Below are 25,237 nucleotides of genomic sequence, written 5' to 3' on the forward strand. Positions count from 1 at the left end.
CTAGCCCAATAATGTGTTGTGCAGGCAGATAGGAGCCCTGTCTGCCACCCTGTCTGAAGTCAATCTATCATCTCTATCAGCACATTATCTCTAAGTTGGGAACAGTTAAGGTGTTCCTGGTCTACCCAGGAAATTGAGGAGTTGAGTGCATTGGGTGTGCATTGAGGCATAGTGCTGCCATGATACTCACCAGTATGACCAGAAGTCCTCAAACCAGAGGACAGTTAAATCACATGGAAAAAATAAATTACACAAGATTGTCAGAGTCTTTCAGATGCTAAAAATGTGTAGTTTAAGTAAGGTATCCACAAGTTGTTACATCTTTCCCTGATTCTTTTTTAGCAACAGTATTATTTTCATATTTCTGATGAAGTAAAAGACTAGGAAAAGTTTATTTCTGATAAAATTAAGCAGTTCAAGTCAAATAAATATTTTTATTATTATAGTCCATAAGGGCTGACTTTTTTACCTTTTACAACCTGTTTACTTACAAAAAAGGTAGAAAGTTTTTCAGACCTGAATGAAAAGCAAGATTTTTTAAAATATATAAAGTACTATGTATTTTTCTCCAAGAGTAAGAACAGTATTTTAAAGAAAAGAGGAGGCAATTTACCGAACACAGACAACAAATTCATGCTGGAGCTATCTGGCAACAATAGGCTAGGTCTTTGTGTCTCATTGAATTGGGCTAGTGTAACTACTGAAAAATGGGGTATCACATATATGTTAAAGACACATTTAATCTGATTTTAGGCACAGACTGGGCCCATCTCCTTGTGTATGTACAGAGTAGTCAATACAGAGAGAGAACAACTTGTATTTATACCATCACCAGAAGATCTATTCATCGTGCAAGATGATTCGGACATGCACAAGTCCCTTGATCTGAGAAATGGTGTAGAGTAAACTGTGAGCTCATAAATGCATTCAGTTTTAGTATCTGAATGGTTACTGGTAACTATGAGGCATTGAAGAAATTCTTGGTAACGTGTGGGAATTATGAATTTTACATGCTGAATCTGAGTGATACCTGTGAAGCAGGTCAGCTGTGAAAGCAGAGTCTCTTTTCTGGGGATTATAATTTTAGATGGATTCTCTGGTAGTTTTGTGTTAGCTTCCTCCCTTTCTCCAACCGATGAATGGACCATGGGTATTTGAAATGTAGTGAGAAGAAAGCACTTCTGTAAAATTAGTCTCTGGCAGCTGTTTTTGCTTCTTGAGACTGTTGAGAGGACACTGTATGTATAAGTGCTTTTTATATGAATATTTATATGTATGGAAATGGATTTCCAATTTGTACTTTCAGAACATCTGTATATCAACTGGTCATTTTATGATCCCTTTAACATCAACAAAGAGAAAAAAATGCACTATAAAGATTTCTAGCTACCTAGTTAATTTTAAATACCTACCTTAAGATGGTCAATCATGCTGTGAACCCTATGTTCACACTCTTGAGCAGTTTACTCTTTGACACTGAGTTTAAGTGCAACTAGACAGACTAGTTTAAGTGTAGACATATATCATGCAATCACAGAGATTTAAAGTTGGAAAAGACCTTTAAGATTATCAAGGCCAACTGTCAACCCAGCAGCATCACCACATTCACCATTAAATCCTTTCTCAAGTGCCATATTCACACGATTTTTGAATACTTCCAGTGACGGTGACTCCATCACTTCCCTGGGGAGTCTGTTACAATGCTTTACAAACCTTTCAGTGAAGAAATATTTCCTAATATCCAGTCTAAACCCCCCTGGTGCAACTTGAGGCCATTTTCTTTCATCCTGTCACCTGTTACTTGGGTGACACCCACCTCACTACAGCCTCCTTTTAAACAGCTACATATGATTACACATTCCATACCACCTCCACAGGAGGACTGCGAAGTTTCGTACTTCACTTTGTACACCAAACTAAAGACATCTTACATAGTTTTATAGCAGAAATATGACAGTTTTTGTTTTGGTTTGGTTTTGTTTGTGGGGTTTCTGTTTTCTTTGAGAGGATGATCCTGGAAGTCTGTCAGATTCTTCACAAGAACATGTTGGATTTTGTGGAAATGAAACATGTTGGGTTGAATGTGTCCTAAAATGAAGCTAAAGCACTAAGAACCTGTGTCTGTAACTTCTGAGATTGTGACGATTTCTAAGTGCTACACAAATGCCTTTGGCATAATGATAAGACCTTCTCTAGAGCGCAATGCAAATTTTTAGATATGGAGAAGTAAAACATAATTTAAAATCCAAAAGTCTGCGGTGTTATCTCCATAATTTTGACAAAAATATGATTCAAGAGCTAGGGGAATCTTTGCTTCTCACACTTTGCCCTTGTTTTGTTTGTCAGTGTGCGTGTATTTGTTTGCATAGACTGAAATTTTTGGTCTTATGCAAGTCAGTGGCAGTTTTGTTACTGAATTGTCATACACTTAATGTGACAATAATTTCATCCTTTGCAAAAGAAAGCCCTTGGACAATTTTCCATAAGCTTTCCTTCTCACCTCCTCTCTCTGCTTTCTAATCTAATCTATTCTAATTCAATCTTTCTGCTAGTCATAGGAATGTAGATAATAAGTCAGAAGATGGAAAAGTCCTTCTTCCATGGCCTTGTTTTGATCAATTTGTATAAGAGATTTTGCATAAAGTTTATTTCCATTAACAAGTTATGAGACAAAACTATATATATACAGGAACAAAACTACAGATACAAATAACTTTCTTTCTACACTGTCTTATTTACTTTAATCAGTGTTTTTCTAATATATCCTGCTGAAATGAGATGGGGCACAAATATAAGTTTTGTTGACAAGTGAGAAAATCCTGCCTGTAGCAACACCTTTAGGCAAAAGTCTTTCTTCGAAGAAATGGGCATTAATTGTGGAAAATGTTTTTAAATAAATAGAATTACACTGTTTTAAAATCAGATAACCTGTTCATAAAAAAAGCCTAGTTTGGTAGTTCAACATATTACACTCACAAAGTAACTGCCTACTTATATGTTGCTTAAAATTGTATGGTTTTTTATATTTTTAAAACTGTGTTGACAGGGATGAAGCAACGGTGAGAGAGAGTTCACTAGGGGATCTCTCTAAGACGATGTCAAGTGGAGACGAGTACATTACAGCTTTGCTTACTGTCACTTGATTTCTGCCAACAAGGAAGACCTTTTAAGTGAGGAGAAGGCAGTGACAGATGAATAAGCCTAATGGGTGAGAAGGTGAAGGGGACACGTGTGTCTTTTTATGGCTCCATGTATTGAAAATACCAATTCTAAAATTACATGCAGGGTGATATGATCTCAGAATATCATACTAGCTTTTCTTAAATGAACCTGTTCCAGGCTTACATCTGCTTCTATAAATATCTGTCTTATCTCGTTATGGAAATGTGCATAAATAGATAATATCTAATATGGCAATCCAAAACATATTTTCTCTGTTTGAATCTTTAAGTATTCAAAATAGAATTTATCAGATTTCCCTTACCACCAAAACCAACAACTGGTTGAGTTAATTCTTATATACAATATACAGTTTACAATAGCTATGTAACACTCAATCCAATTTTCAGTTGAGAAAGGAACAACAGAGGACTATATGGCTCATTTACTTTCCTGGAAATGTAATAAGAATCTCCAGTGAAATAAAAAAAATAGTCCACAATCATTGTAGATACTTCTCTTTTTTTTATTTTAAATTAAAGAATTTTAAAGTGTATTTGAATTCATAGTAATATTATTCAAGACACAGTAATTCAATACTGTTAATTTTCTGTGAGTACATGTGAGGAAAAAGGGAAGATCATGTTCAGAAACAGGGTTTAATGACTTAATATCCAAGATAGGTATCTGTTCAATGGACCTAATACAATAGCCTGAAAATGCACTCCAAGCTATTAGAATAGAACGAGCCTCTAACATGCCATTCCTCATCAACAAGTCAGAAAACTTCTTCCTTCAATAAAATTTTGATGCTTCATATTATTGTCATTCACTCCTCAAATCTCCTTAGCATGCAAGGACTATCACATCAGACTTATGCAGAGAATTACGAAGCACAACTAGGAAAATATCCTTTTTTTTTTTTTAAATACAGGCTATCATTTTATTACTTATTATTTCTGAACTTTAACCATGAGTCCTAGAGTCCTCATAAAATCCTGTCATTGCATGCTCTGCTAGACAGGTAACGTTAACCCAGATCCTCCTTTCTGATGTCAAAAATGCTGGAGGGGAAATGCAGAGCAATGAAAATACAGCTCTATCAGGAGGAAAGCAGGATACCTTTATTAATTCCTTTTGGCTTTACCCCAAACCATTGGCTTCTACCCCTTGCAAAGATCAGCCCACATCTAGCAATTATATAAGAAGCTCTTGCAAAGTACAACAGGGGAAACAAGATCCCTTTTAGCCTCAAACATACAGTGTGATGGATATGTAGGTAATAGTTCTCAAGGTTTGTTGCATTCCTTCCTCTTCCCAGTTTCATTATTTCTGCACATGGATTGTACAGATTTGTCTCACCGTATCCTCCTATTTTCATTCGTGATTTTGGAGCCAAGGTGTTAATATTTATTATACTTCTATTATATACTTTTTTTAAGTTTTGTGGAAGGAATATTCTAGACTTGGTAAAAGAGCTCATAATTTTTAAAGTAAAGTAACTCCACATAAATTAGTGAGGGACTGAATCCCTACCCTGAATTTCTCATCAGCATAAAGTGCTAATTATGCAGAATATAAAGGATGTGAAGGAAAGCAGGAGTAAAGGCCAGAATTTTCAGTGATTTTTGTATACTTCAGCAGTTTGCAATCCTTGTTTTAACTTAGACAACTGAAAGCTCAGAATAATTTTGGCTGTTTTGACCAGAGTCTTCAAACATGCAAATAGACTATATTGTTTACTTTCTTTGCCTTGAGATTTCAAACATCTGGTCCTTCTGTATTTTATATTTGAATTTTTTTTCTCGGTGGGATTTACATGAAATTCTTTTTATGTGGGAACCATAAGTTTATCTTAAAAATACAAGTTTATCTAATGGAGGAAGGAGACTGCATGTTTTAAATCAACAAATGCAACTACGTGAGATAAAAAGGTACATAAGTTGATAGATAGATATGTTAGAAAACCCTATCTATTTTTATTGGAAATGTTTTAAAGAACTGCATACTGGGTTTATGTGGCAAGGTTTTGCTAGCAGGAGTGCTTGCAGGGGTGACTTAATTGAGAAGGCACCAAAAGCCTCCCCCATGTTGGACAGAGTCAATTCAAGCCAGCTCCAAGATGGAACCAAAAGCCACTGGCCAAAGCCGAGTCAATCAGTGATAGTGGTGGCACCTTTGTGATTTCATATTTCAGAAAGAGTAAAAAACAGCAGCTGGGAGAGAGGAATAAGAACATGAGTGAAACAGATCTACTGATACCAAGACTGGTGAAGAAAAAGAGGCTGAGGATGCTACAGGCACTGGAGTAAAGATTTTCCTGCAGTCCATGGTGAAGACTGTGGGGATGCTGGTTGTCCCCTGCAGATGGTGGAGCAGATATCAACCTGCAGGCTGTGGAGAACCCCAGGCTGCAGCAGGTGGATGTGCCCTGGAGGAATCTGGAGCCCATGGAAAGCCAACAGTAGAGCAGGCTCCTGGAAGGACCCACAGCCTATGGAGAGGAGCCCTTGCTGGACAAGGTTTTCTGGCAGGACCTGTGGCCTGTGGGAATCCATGCTGGAGCAGGCTGTGCCTGAAGGACTGAACCCTGTAGAAGGACCCATGATGTAGCATTTCTTGAAGAAGTTCCTGTGAGAAGGACCCACATTGGAGTAGCCCGTGAAGAACCATATCCTGTGGGTGAGACCCCTCCCTGGAGCAGGGGAGCAGCATGAAGAGAAAGGATTGGCAGACACAAAGTGTAATGAACTCACTGCACCCCCAATTTCCCTACACTGTGTGCTGCCTGGGGAGGAAAAGGGAGAAATATTTTTTCTTAAGTGACTGTATATGTATTTACCTTTTTATTGACATGGAAATCTACATAGATCTTGAGTGCATTTTTCCTTTTCCATTATTTTTTACACCAGGAAACCATTTGGCCCTAAGAAAATACAGTAGCCAAGTTGCAGCTGCTTGAAGCATTTTCCCATTAAATGTAATGGTACTAAAGTGGAAGTGCCAAGGGCCATTATGCACTGACAGCATAGTCAAGAAAAGTACCCATCTGCAGAAAACACACAGCAAGGTAGAAACAGAGCAATGAAATAACCATGAAAGCAGTTGGAGCCTCAGGACAAGAAAAACAAGTGATTTGCTGCAGTGCTTAACAACAAAAGGCGAGATTTGAACAGCTATTTGGTCTTTCATAGTTATAAGTGTAGTATGGAGTGAGCAATATTGCCTTTGGCACAGATCCCTCTCCCCACTGTAATGTTCTCTTCCTCTCTAGAATCCAGATCCCCACATGTGCAATCATAGCCTCATCATGAGAAATAAGAACTGAACCACAAAAGGCTGTTCCTATATGAATCCTCCACGCCTCAGCTCTTAGTGTAATAACAAAACTCCTTAAAAGGAGCTAAATCAGAAAAGCAAAAGCAATGTGCAAAGCCAAAGCACCAAAAATTTTATCTTTAGAGCAGTGCTGAATAGAAACAGTTGTTAAAAGTAGAAGCCTCATTAAATGAATGTTCTAGCTCCTGCTTTACATGGCATATTAGTAGCACCTGCTAAACCTGAAATATTGTTCACTAACATATCACTTAGACAAAGAAGCTTACGTTGGTTTTGGTTGTGCCTTTTCTAATGTATTCAACGCTATCTGTCATATTATTGACTGTGATATGAAAGTTCATATATGGTCAAGCACAGGGCTGCAGAATGGAGAAAACAGGATAAATAGTAGTTTAGAGTACAGCTGAAGAGGGAAAATAGCAGTTTACATCTTTTTAAGTCTTTTCTGAGAGTGAAAATGCTGGTGCAATAAAGGAATGGAAGTGCATGAATAAATATTTACTAAAAGAGAGACTAAATTTTTCTTAGAGCAAAACCTGATTTTTTCTACCTGTGGTATAGTGAATTTTAGTAGATCAATCATCCTGTCCTACCATTTTGAATTCCCTATTAGTTTCATCAGCACTACTAGAATCACACAGTAGAGTTCTTTGGCATCAGCGAGCATTGTCTTTTATTGGTCCCCAAACCTGTTGCACAAATGGTGAAGAACCACACAATGCCTTAAATAAATAAAAAAAAATAAATAAAGCACACATCCTTCTTAACTCTCTCAGCTTTTTCTTCAATAACTTCTTAAAATATGTACCTTGAATCCATCAAATGCTGAGCAATTGATTAGAAGGTGCATCCAATTTTCTTGAGTAGCTGAAGAATTGCTTTGAACAGTATAGTTTGCACGATTTAGAACCATAGTGGCTCCTTTTTAGTCCTTAGCATTTTCATCAGATAACAGTAGCTTTTACTTCCACTTTTCCCACTCAGTCTAGCTGTTCTCTCTCCTCTAAAATGCTGCTTTTTGTCTGTGGTTTGTATCTTGTTAAGCTTCTCTTTCAGATTCTGGTGTCTGTTCAGATCATTATTATTACATCACCTTGTTATTTAATTCTCACCTGCTCTCCATCTTGTTTTTATCTCTCTTTCCTCTACTTTTTCAGAAAAAAAAAATTTAAAAAAAAGGAAAAAAAGAAGAAAAAAAAGACACAGAAGGGCACCAATATGAAAGACAATCCCAAATATCTTAAAAAATGCGCAAATGAAAGACTACCTATTAACTGAAACTCAGATGTCCAGTCATACACGTGAATTGTAGGGAAACAAAAATAAAACTCTTTCAGAAATACATCTTTAGCAATACATTACTGCAACAGCAGTGGACTAAAAAGGAATTTGGCAGTAAGTAGCAAACTCTGTTCAAAATATTTATATGGTTAAAGTCCAAGTTTATAAAATATCATAAACAAAAAAGAATTTTGCTGTTGTTTTGTGTGCTTTGTTTCAATGACCAATGACAGTGGTTGATTAGTTGAGTATAAAGCAAGGAATGGAAATGCAAAGTGTTGTAAATAAAAAATACTAATCCCTGTCAGAGTTCTCAGGAAAAGAATTTGAAAAAAGCAGTTGAAATACAGGATTTTTTTTTTTTTGAGAAAAGGACAAGTATCCAGTGAATTAAAGCCACTAGTACACCTTTCCAGCCCATCGTACTGTGTGTGCACAGTCCTGTGATCTGAAGACAGTGGGTATGACTCAGAAAGCCTTTGCCTCAGAAAGCTTGTGAGGCTGCTCCTGGATTGAAGTGATTTGAAATTAATGGGGTTCAGGTACTGACGATGGTGTCTCTTTCTGATCCCTACCTTAGATCTGAGCTGCTCTTAGGAACAAGTCTACCAGAGAAAGTCCTGTGTTACAACTAGCTTTTTGTTCTCCCTTTTTCAGTTCACCCAGAATGCTACATGAGACAAGCAGGGGCACTACTTCTGTGAAACAGTGAGTAGCCCAGTAGTGTTCAGTCCTGTGTGATGTGAAATTATGTTACACCCAGGTTGAGAAGTGAAACTTCTGAAAAACAGCACATCCTGCCTACTGATTCTACATTTCAGTTTAATATCATTAAATTTCTGAAATAAAATTATTCTAAATGATTGCACAATTAATAATTGTACTCTTCAGCAATACAAAAAGATAAACTGCAAAGCCAGGAAGTGTGATCTAATCTTCCACAGAACAATTTGACCTAGGTTGGAACTAGGCAGCACTTTTCCATTCTCAAGAAATTCTAGTTGCTTGTAATTATTATAACCTTTTGTTAATCTTCACAGTGAAAATATTTTTATATACTCAAACCATAATTCAGCATTATATTCAATCATATAATTAATTTGCATTCTCATTAAAGGATTTTCTGCATGCTTAAAGTTAAGTAGCTGTTTAAGTAGTAAGCAAAGAGAAGGAACAAAACCTTAAAGTGAATATAAAAAACCCCAATGTTTTAAACAGAATATATAATTAAACAATGAAACCTTCTGCCACAAGACCTTACACTTCAGATTTCTTTTTATACAATTTCAAAGAAAGACTAGACAAGCAATGTAAAAACCATCCCTGTAAGTTTTTTTTTTAATATTTTAATCAAATATTAATAATAAGAAACTTCCTATTGAACCTCCATTTTCTGGAGTCAAAAGATTTATACATTGAGGAAGTTCCACTCTGTGCTTACCCTGTTCTTGTATTCTGCTCAGAGCATCTTTCAGCCACAGCCAAAATCTGTGGAACTAGAAGAATTGTTATATTAGTGAGTTATTTGGCCTTGTGATGGGCACAACACTACCCTCCTCCTCCTGTATTGGTGATTTAATTACAATTGCCAGCACAGAGATCTCCAGAAATTAAAAACACCAGTCCTTGTCAACAGGAGAGATGTAATTTGCATTCTTCTCTTATTCACTGCCTTTACTCCTGTGGTTTTAGAAAGTAATATAACATCTCAACTTACTTTAAAAATTATTATATTTAACTGATCTTACTATTAATTTTCTTTTACTGATATATTTTTCCTTACATAGATTGTTTGGATATTGATGTGTTCAAGGACTGATGATGTATTCTTCATGGGCAGGGGAAGATTTACCTCACTTATCTTGTACATTTGTTCTCCCTTAAATGCATAACATAGTGCTGTGGATAATTAAGTACTTTAAAAATATTTTTGTATTAAGTTTATTGTGCATGTTGTACTTTTCATTAAGCTCCTTTTTCGGCTTTTTGATCAGTGTAAACAGAACGACAGAGCATTTGAGGGAAGGGATATCTGAAGGTCGCTTGACACAACCCCCTTGCTTACACAGGGCCATGCAGAGCTCATTGCTCAGAACCATGTCTAGATGATTTTTTTAACATCTCCAAAAGAGAGACCCCACAAATTCTCTGTGCAACTTATGCCAGGGCTCACTCACCCTCCCAGTGAAAGAATGGTTCCTGATGTCCAGAGTGATCCTCCTGTATTTCACTTTGGTCACAGAATTACAGAATATGCTGAGCTGGAAGGGGCCCACAGGGATCATCAAGTCCAACCCTTAGCCCTGCACAGGACCATCCCCAAGAGTCACACCATGTGCCTGACAGTATCATTCAAACTCTTCTTTAACTCCTTCAGGCTTGGTGCTGTGATCACTTCCCTGGGGAGCCTGTTCCAATGCCGAACCACCCTCTGGGGGAAGAACTTCCTAATAGCCAAACTAAGCCTCCCCTGGCACAATTTCAGGCCGTTCCCTCAGGTCCTATCACTGGTCACCACAGAGAAAAGATCAATGTGTGCCTCTCCTGTTCCCCTCACGAGGAAGTTGTAACTGCAGTGTAGTCTCCCTCAGTCTCCTCCAGGCTGAATAGAATAAGTGCCCTCAGTCGCTCCTCATCCTGCCACTTGGCACCATTGAAAGGAGCCTGATCCCATCCTCTCTGCACCCTCCCTGCAAGTGGTTATGTACGTTAGGATTCTCCTTAGCCTCCACTTCTCCAGGCTGTGCAATCTCAGCTCTCCCAGCTTTTCCTCAAATGTGAGATTCTTGTTTCTTAATTTTCTTAGGGGTTCTGTACTGGACTCTCTTCAGCAAACAAGAACTGTCAAAGACATTTTGAAGCTCAAAGGTGGAAGTTAAGTTCCTAACTCTCTTAAGCTCTCTTGAAAATCCTGTAGACCCCTACTTTTAGACACCTAAATTCCTTTAAGTGTCTGACTTAATGTCCTTAGTATTTAATTAAAATTATACTGAGTTCAAAAAAAGGTTTTTAGTCATGTGGCCTTTCTACATTGATAAGTAAACTTTCTTTTTTATTCTTTTCTGCAAAGCAAGTAGCACATAATACAAAAACTATACAGTATTTAAGATGACAACTTTCTTAACATGAGAAAACAACTGAATACATTTTTATAGGGAAAGCATCTTTATGACTTAGACATAATATCTATAATATTTTACACAATTCTGCCCGTGTATTTTCATAGTAATATTAATGGCAAAAAATCAATTTTAATTCCTATTTGCTAAGGCTAGGGGGTATAATCCTTTACTGAAAAACAACATAAAGTAAATCAAGCCTTTAAGTGTCTAGCTTTGAATGTAACCATTGCAACTTCATTGTATTTTGATTAAATTAATTCTTCCTCTCTTGGTTTTCACAAAAATAATGGGTAAGGCTTTTCTCATATAAGATGATGATTAAATAATTTCTGTATCTATGCAGTTGTTTACATAGTGTGGTCTCTGAATGTAATCAATATTTATACAATACCTGTTAGTACAAGAATGTCTTTCATAGTTTAGCAGCTCTAAATAACACATTATTTGTGGCATAGTCTAGGGATTGTATTTTATAGAATTAGGTTAGGAAGATAAAATAATTTTCTCAAACTAATAAAGAGATGAGAATGAAAAGTATCTGGAACACAGGTTTTTGAGTTTCTTTGAGGTGTATATTTTTATTTTTATTTGACTGAATTTGAGTAGAATTTGCCATTCTTTGTACTAACAGCTTTACCTGTGCCAAAACTTTCCATCCAATGACTTCTGAAGAATTCTTCAAATTTTTTTCATGCAGTCTACTCTAACTCTTTCAGTGTACACTAAATCATAGAATCATAGAATTTGTTGAGTTGGAAGGGACTCATCGGGATCATCAAGTCCAATTCCTGGCCCTGCGCAGGGCACCCCAAGAATCACACCATGTGCCTGAGAGTGTTTTCCAAACGCTTCTTGAACTCTGTCAGGTTTGGTGCTGTGACCACTTCCCTGAGAAGCCTGTTCCAGTGCTCAACCACCCTCTGGGTGAAAAACCTTTTCCTGATATCCAACTTAAACCTCCCCTGACTCAGCTTCATGCTGTTTCCTTGGGTCCTGTCAGTGGTCACGAGAGTGAAGAAGTCAGTACCTGCCCCTCCACTTTCCCTCATGAGGAAGTTGAAACTGCAGTGAAGTCTTCTCTTCTCCAGGTCGAACAAACCAAGTGGCTTCAGTTTGTCCTCATGAGGCTTCCCCTCCAGACCCTTCCTCTTGGCCTCCTCTTGATCCTCTTTAATAGCATAATGTCTTTTTTATATTGTGGTGCCCAAAGCTGCACACGAGTACTCAAGGTGAGGCCACAGCAGTGCAGAGTAGAGCAGGGCAATCACCTCCTCTGACTAGAAGTTGAAGTGGCAGCAGTCCACTACTGGAATTCTTCTGGGAGTATTTACTATAACTTGGCATCTGACAATATTTACTATAACCTGGTATCTGGCAATTTCATGCCATCTTGACTCTTCAAGCAAGAATTGTGATTTGTGTAACTTGGTTTTAAATGGTACAGCTTTTGAGACAGCTATCTTAAGGGTTGACTGCATGTTTAAATTTGTTCTTTGACTGTAAAAAGATGCAATGTCTTTTTTAAATGTTGTCCTTGTAGTATTTGAGAGGAAATGTTTGTCAAGTGATTTGCCTTTAAATGTTTCAAGTAGATGGATAAGCTTGAGAAATCCATTGGAAACTGTCCCCAGAGTGCATTTACTATTTGTACATCAAATCGAAAGGTCTGCTTTTAAAACAGGCATTGTAAATCCTGAGATACTAAGCAAGTATTGCTTTTCTGCTTAGTTTCATGGCTTCAGCAAGTTCCTGGGAACATTTAGCAAAACAGTCATGGTAAATTATACAGGTATATTTTGGTTAATTCTTATTGAGAAAGCTTTGCAGTTTAAACTGATTCATGTGGTACGGATATTGGCACAGCTATGCTGATTGCACTGAAAGCTTTTTACCTATAGTCTTCATTGACTATATATATGTTAAAGAGACTCAGTGTTTGATATAGCAGCTTTCCTCCAAAAAATTACTGTAGCCTCTATCGTTCTGTTGTCCTTTTCAAATGAGGCTGATAGCTCAGCCTCAGACTCCTTCAGAATGCTTAGAAGAATTAATTCTCAAACAAATGTTAAGATTGAAAATCAGTATATTTTCCTCTGCTGGAAAACAGTACCCTGAAAGACTGCTTATCTGCACAATGACATTCAAAGGTAAAGACACATTATACACAATTAAAAAAAAAGCAGATTCCACTTTAAGCCTCCATATCCTCTATCTCCTTCCCTGTGCCAGAAGACACACTAGGATGTTTAAGACAGCAAGAGTTTGGGGTTTTGTGTGTGTGTGTTTTGTTTGATTGCTTGTTTCTTTTCCTGTTCATGTTTTTTAGTTTTTCTTTGGGATTGGAGAGATCATTTGGGTAGGACAGAGTACACAGGAATCCACCAGTGAGGTTCATGTGCAGCTGGTGTACTGTAAGTTGCACACCCTGTAAGTTGCCCTTACATGAAGGCGTGCAATTGGAACCACACCAAAGTGTTTGAGCACCTTCAATGATTTTCACTTAAAACCACAGGATGGCAGCCATGAGGAAGATATGGCAATATAGCTTTTCTTTTTACCCCATGGTATGATTTACTGAGGTAAGAACAGGTTTTACTCTCAGTGCTTAGCCAGTATATTTATAGACACATAGTCAGATTGGTATGGTTTGTTTAGTGAAGCTAAATGGGTTATGCCCTTTTGGATTTTTATTTTTTTTTTCCTGTGAGAATAACAATGGTAACAGCTTTGATGCAGTTTTTCACAACCATGCATGCCAGAAGGTGCACAAAATCAAAATGTCACAATTCCCATGGCAGTGGAACTATGGCTCTCAGATTTTCCTATTAGGAACAGGGCTGTCAGTCATATTTCTGGTTAGGATTCTTGAATTCTAGATTTAGTTCTAACTAAGCAAGGATTGCTATTCTGGCTCATCTTCTTCTGGAAGGCTCCCTCTTTGTTCACAAATGGAGTGATGGAGTAGATAATACTGACCATGGTGTGACTGTAGATAGTATATATTTTTTTCTTTTTAAAAATCCTCTTTTACTTGCCTAAAAGCCAACCATGTATTTATGTTGTATATTAATAAAAATTGTCTTTGTCTTGAGCATCTGGTAATTTAGGGCTGCAGATCACGTAACCTCTTCAAATAATGCCTGAATTCAAATTTATTTTTATTGCCAATGATGCCGGCAAATCTAAGCACAGGCCAAGGTTACAAATGAACTTCAGTTTATCAGGAGTCAAAGTCAAGAGTAATACAGGGAAAAACAGCTGTCCACTGAAACCAGAAATACTGAACTTAAACACCATTCTAAGGAAAACTTCAAGCTAATGACACTTTCTCTGTGTATTCTGAGTTCTGACTGTATCCTCAGTTTAAAATGTTCTATCTAAATTATTTACCATACAATAAGCTTATAGTTTAGCGCCCCAGATCTACATTCATGATTATGGCAGCATTCTAAAAAGTCTTGGTCAGTCTTTATGTGAAAGAGTTGCACCTATCAATGCTGAGGACTGCAAAACATTAAGCAGTTCTTACAGGAATATCTAAGCAATATACTATAGTGTAGCATATCATAGAATCACAGAATATGCTGAGTTGGAAGGGACTCATTGGGATCATTGAGTCCAACTCCTGGCAGGACACCCCAAGAATCACACCATGTGACTGAGGCTTGGTTGCACTGTGTCAGGCTGTGACCACTTCCCTGGGGAGGCTATTCTGGTGGTCAACCACCCTCTGAGTGAAAAATCTTTTCCTGATATCCAACCTAAACCTCTTCTGACTCAGCTTCATGTCATTTCCTTGAGTCCTGTCACTGGTCCCCACAGAGAAGATCAGTGTCTGCCTCTCCTCTTCCCCACATGAGGAAGTTGTAACTGCAATGAGGTCTCCCCTCAGTCTTCTCTTCTCCAGGCTGAACAGACCAAGTGCCCTCAGCTGCTCCTCATACGACTTCCCCTCCAGACCCTTCACCATCCTTGTGGCCTCCTTTGGACACTCTCTAATAGCTCAATATCTTTCTTATATTGCAGTGCCCAAAACTGCCACAATATTCAAGGTGAGGCTGCTGAGCAGAGCACTGCACCCAGTGCAGAGCAGAGCAGGACAATCCCCTCCCTTGACTGGCTGGCGATGCTTTGCCTGGTGCCCCCCAGGACACAGTTGGCCCTCCTGGCTGCCAGGGCACTGCTGACACATATTCAACTTGCCGTTGATGCATATGGACAATTCAAAATTATATGGTGCTTCAAACTAGTGATACAAGTTTCCTCTTACATCAAATGTAAGCTGCATTATAAAATAACTTGGAGAATGTGTTTACTGCAAAAAAGCAAACTCCTACAGGTTCTATTTCATTATTGTTGCAACAATGTGGTCTGTCCAGTGGGAGAGAGAACCCATTTTCCCTCCAGTGTCCTGATAAGCATATCTATACTGTGCTTTCATCAGCTTGATTCAAAACACTTTGACAGTCCTGTTTCATTAGCTGGAAAAATAAATCAACACTTCATTTCCTGTAAAGAATGGAGTAAAAAGAAAATGAGTGCTTACAGAACTCAACACAGTAGCTCTATTTAAGAGAAAATTCAGACCTCTTGCTCTGAGCCTCTTGTTTAGGCACAGTGAAGCAAAGCATATATTCTATTCAAACACCAACATCACATCAGGCTCCACTGACATATGATTTTCCACTGGAAAATCTCCTTGCAATATGTAAAGATGTGACAGAGTTCCTAGTTTAGCCATTGCTGTAACCATATGTGAGGGTAATTTCCTAAGGGAGCCCTGGTTGGCAAAATGCAGCTGCTGTGGCTCAGGCAGTTGTCTGCCCTTGACAGCTTCAACTGAGGCAGTGGGGCTTTGCACAGAGGGCAGAGCAGCCAGTGAGGGCACTGCAAAGTTTAAACCCCTGCATCTGATGAGAATCAGCACCTTCTTCAGAAAACACATCACCATTCCTACCTAAATAAATGCAAAAAACAACTGTCTTTTGAATTTTAACTTTTCATCATGTTCTAGGGAGGAGAAAAACACCCAGCAACACAGTATTTGAAATTTAATGTAGATATTTAGACAACAAACAATGCAAAATTTAAATTGACAGAAGATAAATCCTAAGTTTCGGCACCCATAGTACATAAATTTGTTTACTAACTGAGGCCTCTAAAGTAGGAACCTACTTGTGGCAGATCCCCATCCAGTTATCGTGAGTGGACAATACGTTTCAGCTGAATCCTTTATTCTCTCTCTCAACTACAGGTAAAGGTAATGCCTTTCATAGCTGTCCCAGTAAGAAAAGTAACAGTGGGTAAGATAACTGGTGGATCTGGAACTCCACTGATGTGTATATGGTCAAATAAAATAATAAATATATATATCTTTCTATGATGCAGCAACAAATGAGTTTGTAGTTTTTTTCCAAAAAGTGTGCTTAGGAAGAAAAAAAAAAGACAATAGTTCGATAAGCTAGAAGCAATAGGTGATGGTTTTATTAGTTTTGCTTTGTTGCAACATTTAAAATTATGAATAAAGTGTACATTAAAAGTTTCTAAGAAGAGTGCCTCATATATGCCGTATTCAGAGGAATTATTTTCTTTGTCTGAAAAGACAGTTTTTCATAGCCAAAATCCTTTATAAATACCAGTGAAACTGTAGAAGGGTGAAAAAATTTATTTAGGCTGTTCAATGTGTAATATATTTTCATGTTCATCCTACATTTAATGTTTTAAAATTTGTCAAAACATTAATATCAGATTTTTTATTACATTTCTCTGTGTCATGTCATAAGGATTTTTAGATTTTATTTTTACTTTTTAATTCCACTTTCACAGAACATTTCAAAATATTAAAATTACTGAAAGTAGGAGAATAACCAGCTCTATTGCCCTTTACTGTAGTATTTTGGGCAGCAGTGCTTATGACTCACAGCTAATAATGTTGAGTACAGCAGCTAATTGTGTGAAATGTTCCATTTCTTGGAATAGGGACATTACATTTATTGTCATCTGCTCTATTGGGTCTTGAAGTGAGGCTATTCTCTTTTTAAAAGAACTATATCTGTATATTAATTTATTTCTTCTTGTATGAGAGTACTCTAGATTTATACATTGATTTGCATTCCTCAAAAGCTTTATGTGTGAACTTTTACTTCTTTTCTGACAAAAGTGAAAATTTTACTGTTTCATAGAAGTAACTAATTTCAGTAGAATATACATGTTGACTTCTTTATTTGTAATACAGGACTCAACATTTCAAGATCAACACAAGGGAAATTCTTTCTTATGTAAAATAATGACTGATTATTTTTATTGCATTAGAGAGGGATTAAAATGTTTGGAAGATGGAAAATCAAGGAATGGTTTGGGGGGTGGTATTTTAGTTTTGTATGTTTTTCATGCTTTTTTTTCCATGAGGCTAAAAATAAATGAAATGTGAAATTAGAGATGCCTAGAGAAAAATACATTTTAAAACCTAAATCTTAAAGGAATAGTTCACATTGGGAAATTAAATTGTAACTTAATCTATTAAATATTTTCTCAGTATATCTCAACTCAACTTTATAGGAGGGAGGGAAGAAAAGAGACAGAATAAGGAAGCTTGAATTTCAAATATCTCTTCTAAAGAATATTTTTCATGGCATAAAAGGAATTGTTCAAATGTTTATGATTTCTGACAATTTAGTCTTAATTACAAATAACAGCTTGAATTAGATACACTATCAATACATCATGAATCCAAGCTGCACAGTTTGTTTTATAACCTGATTTGGCAGATTCTGTCAAGCATAGTGTTTCCCAGCATGAGTCAGTGGACTGCTAATGGGAGCTTGTAAATACTTATTTGCTGGTCCTAACAATACTTGCTTAAAAATCAGAGGGTTTTTAGTTGCATTGGCTAGTTGGCTCTGGAATAGATTTTCTTGCTATAGTTTCATTAAAATATGTTTAGCTTAAATATTGTGTCCAGCCAGCTGCCATCTAATTCCTAGGGTCTTCTGTTACGTATGCTTGAAGTTGTGGGAGTGTAGAGACTGCTTTTGATGCAAATAGTCTGCAAGTTGCAGAAAAACACTTCTCTCTGGAGAAATACAACTGCTTGAATATGCAGAAAGGAATTGGCTGGGGATAAGTCCCTTCAGTGTGGCTGATTGCCATGATGTCTGGTACTAACCAAGTATTGCTAATTATCTGCATATAATTCATATGTCTATGAGTTTATGTTGAGTATGTTTTTAATGTACAGATTGATACCTGCTGTGAAGTTCAGCATTTCTCAATGAAGAATACCACGCCTTTCCCTTCCAGAGAAAAGGAAAATCTAATAACATCATCAAGGGAGAAATTTCATCCTAACAATGCAATACCTATGGAATTGAAAACCTCTTATTCCCATATAGAAGGGAATATGATGGTTCTGGAATTAAAGAGGTGGATAGGATCCCTGACAGGTGTTGAAGGGAAGACTGACCTTAAGATAAAATAGGTTTCTCAGAGGAGAAGGAAGAATGAGAGTGTGTGAATCCTCATTCCTTGACTACCACCTCCTCACAAAGGAGACAACTAAAGAGACTACTAAAGAGATGTGAAAGATTAACTTTTGTTTACAGTCTCCAGGTTTATCTAAACATATTTTTCTCATCTATGAATTTTTCAAACAATTGCAATTGTTCTGGATATATAAATAAAGGCTTGCATTTATCCTTATCCATGTTAAGTACAATTTTAAAACAACTGACTAAAAGGAATCTGTTAAATGTATAAACTAAAGTCTTGTAACTACTCAACAAGTATTATCTCAGCAATGACAATCTCTAGGACAATAATAATATTTAAATAAATATTTGCACTGCTATTGATAGTGTACTCCCTGAAACACCATCTAGCCTTGGCCATATTGATCTACATAACTGGTCTACTCTGGCCTCCAATCAGGAGGTCTGGAGACACACTATCTATAACGCTGCTGTTTCCTTTGAGAATGCATGCAGGATCACTCTTGAGGAGAAAAGACAACGCAGAAAGAATCGTGCCTTGCAGAATATACCTCCTAAGGAGTCTTTCTGCTGTGCCTTTTGCAACCGGACGTGTCTATCTCGTATTGGCCTTTTTAGCCACCAGCGTGCTTGCAACAAATGTGGGTAGTGCCCTTCACAGATCTTCATTCGCAAAGCCTAGCCATGGTGATGATGATTGATAGTGTGGTGCTGAAAGACACCGTTTTCTGTTTGTGCAGATACTATAAAAGTTGGCAGAGTGGTCATTTTGTTAAATGTAAGCTAAGCAGTTCTTAGGAGGCAAGGACTCAACTGGACTATGAGGTCGGAAATTCACCGGCGTTGTGCTCAGACACCACCCAGTGAATTGCTCACTACCCTACCTGGCATCAACTATCTCTTTGAAAATCTGAATTACTTTTATTACTAGAAAACAAATGGGGAACTCAAATGAAAAGAATTCTGTTTTCTGTTTGAAATGTGCTTTAAATTCCTCTATTTATCCGATTGAGAAGCCCCCCTTTACTTGATGATAAAATAACCCAGTAGTACTTTCCCAACTTGCATTATAAATTTCTTATATCTGTTTACAAATGTAGTTTGCAAGACAAAGAGAGAGGTGTTGCCCAAGAATCCTCTTCCCCTCTCCAGAGAGCAGAACAAAGCTGAATTTGGAAAAATTGATAAGCACCTAATACTTTGAATAGAAGGGAAAATTGTTGATAAGACTTGCAAAAATGAAAATATCCTCAAAAATATATGTTAGAAAGACTGTAGAGAGATTACTCCTATGTCACTAAAGACAATGTTTTTATTATCAGGTGAATAGAAGAATATTCCCCCTCTTCCCTGTGTATTCAGAATGAAAAATCAAAAATGAGTTATGTATCTAAATGCACTAATGTGAGTGGATCAAAATGTTAACTCTCTGCTGTTGATTTCTTAGGATAGCAAGAGCTCAAGGCATATTGTCAGACAGAAAACAGAATATTAAAAATAGTATTTCTCTTATGTCTTGACTGTTTTAATGTTAAAAAAAGCAAAAAGAAAAAGCTAACACCATTGTTGATGTGCTATATCTGCGGGGCAGTAACCATGACAACTCAGCTAGCTTTTCTTTTAATTTATAAAGCAAATATAAGCATTTATAGAAATATTCACAAAATGTGTTTATACAATGTTGATAACATTCATGGTTTTTAAAATAAAACTTTGTCTGTGTCCCATATTTCCTCATATTTTATGCATTCACATTCTTCACAGTTGTCAGGACTTCTTAAATTTTATTCTTGTCATTTTGGTGTTTTGCCAGAATTAAGCTGAGTTGTTTTGATTTTCTTTCAGTATTTTTAATTGCATTGCTTTTTTTGTCTATTTTTTCACTATATTTTTTTTTTTAAATTCCTCATGTCCCTATAACGTTAATAGTTTTCATTTAAAAACAGATCTAAGAGTTTATTGATTTATTGTATTTGGTTGTGCGAGTTGTCCTGCCAGCTCCGTGGAGCATTTCATAACAGAAGCTTCCTGATGAGTTAAGATCCAAAATAATTTAGACTGAAGCTCTTGGCAGCATCTCTTTCTTCACAGCAGTGCTGTACAATGTAGGGTTAGAAAGTTAGCATTCCTAATAGGTATAATTTTGAATATCTGCCCAATCTGAAGAAAGTTAAATAGAAAAACATGTGCCTTAGGATTCCAGAAATTCTGCATTGTCTTTACACTAACTGAACTTCTTTTAACACAGTTATGTTAAAGGGCAAATTCTGTTCAATTTATAAATATAACCACTTCAATCTTTCATTTGTTTGGAGGAGTGAAACAAGCACGCTTTGAGTACAGAGCTTGAATTTTCTGAAACTGATGCTGAACTGTCTGGTAACCAACATTTACCTTAATACAGGCATTCAAGATAAACTAACTTATTCTGTTTCTGATAAGAAAAAAGACCTGAAAACCTGCCTCTGTCCTTGGTTACCCTGAGATAACTGAGGGAATGAGTGAGCTGGAATTAAACAGGGTAACCTATGTTCCTTAGTTTCAAACAAAATCTTGGTGACACTTCTCTAGTTCAATGGTTTTACTTATATTTCCTTTTCCTTTGTAAGGAAGAAGGTTGGAAGGTTCGAATCCAAACCTTCAGCTCTTTCTTTTTATTCACTTTTTAATTTATTTCTCCTTCAAATGGTCTGATCTCACCATCTTGTCTACATCTCAGAGTAATAATTTTTTATTTCAAAAAGGATAAGAACTACACAAGAATCAGTTTATTTAACTAATGTGAAATGTGTCTGAAAGATATTCTATCATAATGTGTTTAAAACTTGATAACTTAGTTTTCCAATTGATGTTTTTTCAGTGGCTGTTTATTTGAAAAACATCAGAAACATCCTTTGTTTAGGGGGTCTGGTGGAATGAAGTATAAAATTTGAGAAGAAAGTAGGCTATTAATAGAAGTGATTTCTCTCTCTATCTGATCAGGAGAGTAAAAGTTAAAAAGTATCATTCCACTATACAATCAGCTTACAGCCATTCAAACAACCTGTGATAGCTGCTTAGGTTAAAGAAAAAATTGTAAGTTACCTGCTAAAGAGAGTTAAACCAGAGTAGTAATAATAATAATGGCCAGTCTTCGCGAATGAAGATTTTAGGAAAGGTCTTTTACCTTTTCAGCCTGCGCAATGGATTTTTTAGGTGAGACACAGCATGTGCTGAACTGAGCCCACCCTTTAATCCTAAGGTTCATCTGCCGGGGCCAAGCAAGCTTGGACAATGGCAGTGAGGTCCTCAGGACGTAGGTTTGTTTAGAGTGACCTTCTCATAGATGGATGGCCTCACAGGGCTAACGAGCTCCATCTGCCCAGGGGACCGGGGAATCGAACCTGGGTCACAGCAGTGAGAGTCCTGCATGCTAACCACTAGGCCACCAGGGGTCCCATCATTCATTAAACCATGCTACATACATACGTTCTCCCACTTGATTTCAAAGCTAAGTTTTTTCTTGTATGGAAACAGAATAGGTGGGAGCTACCATAATTCTGAAAAAAAAATATTAGCCTGATGATCATTTAGAGAATGTGGTGAGTGCGAGACACCAAATCCCATGCAAACAGCCTCCATACAAAGTGTAGCATCTGGTGTTTCTGTGCCCTAAGGTGCTGAAGGCTTCTTCCTCTTTCATGTTTAGAGATAGCAGAAGTGGCTAGATTGAGTTGAAATCGTGCCTTTGTTTCAAAGAGCAGTAATAAATATCTTTATTAACTACTCACTTAATTCCTCTGATGTTGAGATTAATATACCCCTTTAGGTTCTCCCTTGTAAACAGAGGAAAAACTTCACTGCAGCCTATTGTAAAATGGTTTTAATGCGGGCAGCAACAATAAATATAGGGGTATTTGTCTTTCTCCACTCCATTATTTTAGGTTAGATGGAAGAATAAACAATTAGCTGAGAGAGTTTTAGTTCTAAAAGGGCCAGAGGAGAGAGAATTCCTCAAAATCTTATTGTCACTTTCCTCTCTGTCTCATATCCTGTGAATCTGGGTAACAATCCACTTGCAATGGTGTGATATGAGTCAGCAGAATACACTCAACAACTTTGAACATTTCCTACTAGTACCATTGCTTTATAAGAGAGGGTTTTTTTCTGAGCAAATGTTATAAGCCTGTCTTCATTTTTATGGAAATACTCCTGGTACACAAACCATTTGAAGGTGATGTACTGAAGTGTTATTTAATGTAGGCAGTAGAAAATATTTTATTTTGACTGTAGGAGAGAAAATTGAGCTACTAATGTTTTACATACTGTTAGTATAACTTTTTGTCACTACAAAGCATACAGAAGTAGTTAATCATTAAGGTTTCTTGGAAATTCTTAGATTTAAGCTTGTGAAGAGTGAAAACTCTCATTTTTACTTGATTTACACAGAATAAAAGACAAATCCTAATGCAGCGCACAGCTACTTGACTACATGTGAGGATATATGACAAATATAATTATTTTTTTGCATTGTAATGTTATCATATCCCTTACAGCTTTAGATCACCCCAGACAGCAGTAATGTAATTCTTGTTTTTCCTGTCACTGGTGTACATTACTTCTTTTAATCTTGCATGTAAGTGTCATGGAAATCTATTTACTCTTTAGTCCAGGCCTCAGTTGACCTTTTAGGATTACTATCTTGTTATTTCAAAGCTATTTAAAAAATTTAAATGACAACTAATGAAAAGGGTTTTGGTTTGGATAGTCAGCCTGCAGTAGGTAATTTTTTTCTCTGTTACGGTTTCGCACAGCACAAGTGTGGAAAGGAATAAAGGCTAATGTGTCTCAAGAGCAATCAAATACTTTGCCATACTTACCTTTCAACTCCTTAATCTGCTCTACCAGGAAAAGGAGTGAAAAATTAAGACGAAACAAATGAACGTTCTTTTTTTGGGAGAGATTTAAAATTAATTGGGAGGTTGCTCAGGTGGAGATTCAGGTGGTTGTAGGTAGAAGAGATGGAAGAAGAAAAGCTGTGTTACCAAAAGGTAACAGAGAATGGAAAAAAATTTCTGCAAGAGTGCATAGAATGGAAAAAGAATAACAAAGTGCATGTAAGGGTGGTATAAATTTAAATCTTAAATTAGTCTCTGAGTAGAAACCTAGGCTAATTTGTCTAGGTTCCTTCTACAGCCAATGGATAGAAACAAGTGCTACAGAGAGTAATTTGTTCCATTTGCCTTTGACACCTCAATAGTTGGGATAAATAGAAAGGGACAAATTCCTTTTTAAAGTGGCTGCTTTTTTTCTGTTGTTAGCAGAGGGAGTCTAGAGAACTATGGTAAGGTAAAACAGGTCTTACTAGGATTTGAGGTGTGTTTGTGAGGCTTTAAGTTTAGCATTTTAAACTGAACATTAAAACACACGAGAGTTCTTTTTTATAGCATTCTTTGAAGGTGTGAGAATGCTAACATTATATATTCAATAAATGTGTTCCTATTGATTCCAATATAAAATTGAGAATAACAAATTTAAGCCAATTGACCGAGATAGAAAGGAGACAGGAATCTATTTAGAAGTTGCTGCACTTATAGCTTACAAGATTTAAAGCTGTTCTTGATGTACACTGTGTAACAGAATGAATATAAAAAAGTACTATTCTTTTCTGATTTATGAGTTTAGATTCTGGAATCTGATCCTAGGTCTACTGAAGCCACTGGAAAAAATTGTTTCTTCAAAGAATGAACCTTATGCAGGACTGCGTGTTCTGCTGCGATAAAAACCATTAAGTCCTAATATGAGCTTGTCTTTGTAAGGGAACTAATGCTATCGTATCTGCTAGGAGAACAACAGTCAAACTGCTTACTGACCTCCAAGTATGTGTGTTTTTATATAAGAGGAAATTAAATGTGGCTCTTTCACAACTTAAAATATTTGCTCTATATCATGAACGACTGGGGAAATTAACAGAGAGAGCTGAGGAATAAATTTGTCTGTATTTTAAGAAAAGGCATATCTAAGTGACTGCAGTTGTGAGTTCAGTATTTTTAATTAATTATCATTAATTAATTTTCTAGGGTTTCTACACATATTCATACATGTTTTTGCACATGTCACCATTATGGGGGTTTGGTAATTTGCTTTTTCTTCATAAAAAAGTTCCTGTTTTCAAAAAATATGGACTTAATTCAACTTTATGTTTACCCTTCCTTAAGTAATATTATGACAGTATTAGGTTTGTATAAGTAGGATTAGAACTTTTTGCAGAATAAAAGTAGTTCCTTAGATATTAATAAGAAATGTGAAAAAATTTAATAGAAAACCAGGTATTTCTTCCAAAAGGGAGTGGTCACTATAATTAATATCAGCTATAGATAGACTCCAGTATTAAAATTTTTATAGTATAGAAATACATCACAGAGAATATGCTGTTACTTTCAGGGAGTTTGTACTCCTGTTGTTACAGCAATTAGTTTCAGAAAACTTTTTGCACAGTGATACTTAAATATCTGTGCAATTTTGTTCCATGGCAAATTACCACACATGCTAGCATTGCTCTATTCCTAGCTTCTAGTATAAAAACTGTTGTCCCTAACAAATTGGAATTATTCAATCAACAATCGATTTGGGTTAATATCTTTTTCATGCAATCAATATCTCAGAAAAAGAAGAATATATCTTTTCTTTAAAGCTCTTGAAAATATAAAAGAGTCATAAAATTATCTCCTTTAAGGTAAATTTTTAAGTAAGGCATTTGGTACTAACAAATTCTCACAGATTTCTCAAGTGATATTTCTTTTCTACAGAGTACATTCAGTTCTGTGGGAATACTTCTCTGTCAGCTGCCTTTATTATTGCTGAGATTTT

Source organism: Neopelma chrysocephalum, unplaced genomic scaffold (assembly GCF_003984885.1).
Source record: "Neopelma chrysocephalum unplaced genomic scaffold, ASM398488v2 Primary Assembly neopelma1_76, whole genome shotgun sequence".
NCBI lineage: Eukaryota > Metazoa > Chordata > Aves > Passeriformes > Pipridae > Neopelma > Neopelma chrysocephalum.